Source organism: Sinocyclocheilus grahami, unplaced genomic scaffold, assembly GCF_001515645.1.
Source record: "Sinocyclocheilus grahami isolate Dianchi unplaced genomic scaffold, SAMN03320097.WGS_v1.1 scaffold497.1, whole genome shotgun sequence".
Classification (NCBI taxonomy): Eukaryota; Metazoa; Chordata; class Actinopteri; order Cypriniformes; family Cyprinidae; genus Sinocyclocheilus; species Sinocyclocheilus grahami.
In genome coordinates, this window is record NW_015505676.1 from 18,444 (window position 1) to 19,151 (window position 708).

Consider the following 708-nt stretch of genomic DNA (forward strand, 5'->3'; position numbering starts at 1 on the left):
GTCAATTATCTGTGAATCATTATTGTGGAGACACATGGAGGACACCGGCATAATGATCCTAATTATGATAAACATCAATCCTTAAAAGAGCATTCAGTCACTTACGGAGGTGTAGAGGAATCCCTCGCTGTTCATGCCCAGGTAGAAGCCAGTCTTTGCTCCCTGAATCGCCACTATCCGCAGACCCACAGGAATCAAGTTGAACTGTGCTGTGGGATGAAATCAGAGAAATTCATGCTCTGAGAAATAGATTAAACACTCAATGTGTGTCAGGTGTCAGAGAGAATGGAATATGCAGGTAGAAACAGTGTTTGGTTGCTTTAGATGTCAGTCAAACTGTCTTTTCCGTTATAAGTGCGCGTTTCTTGGGTAGAATAAGCTGCAATGACAACCAGACTTTTTGCCTTGAGTCAAAAGTCTGGCATTGCGAGACTAGGGACATCGTGACTTAGGATGAAACAGGATAACAGAGATGAAGATGAGCGACACAGAAGAGCAGATGTAAAACTGACAGGGATGGAAAAGATAATGGCATGAGGTGGGGGAAGTTATACAGGAGGGACTATCTGTTCTACGTCTGTTGTCCTTGATAGAAAGATGGATTGTGTTTGATATGGATTATTCATGGAGCATCACACAGTTAATGCTTCTGAGAGATAGCAGAAGATAAAACCATGCAAAATAAAAGGCAATGAGAGGGAGAGAGAT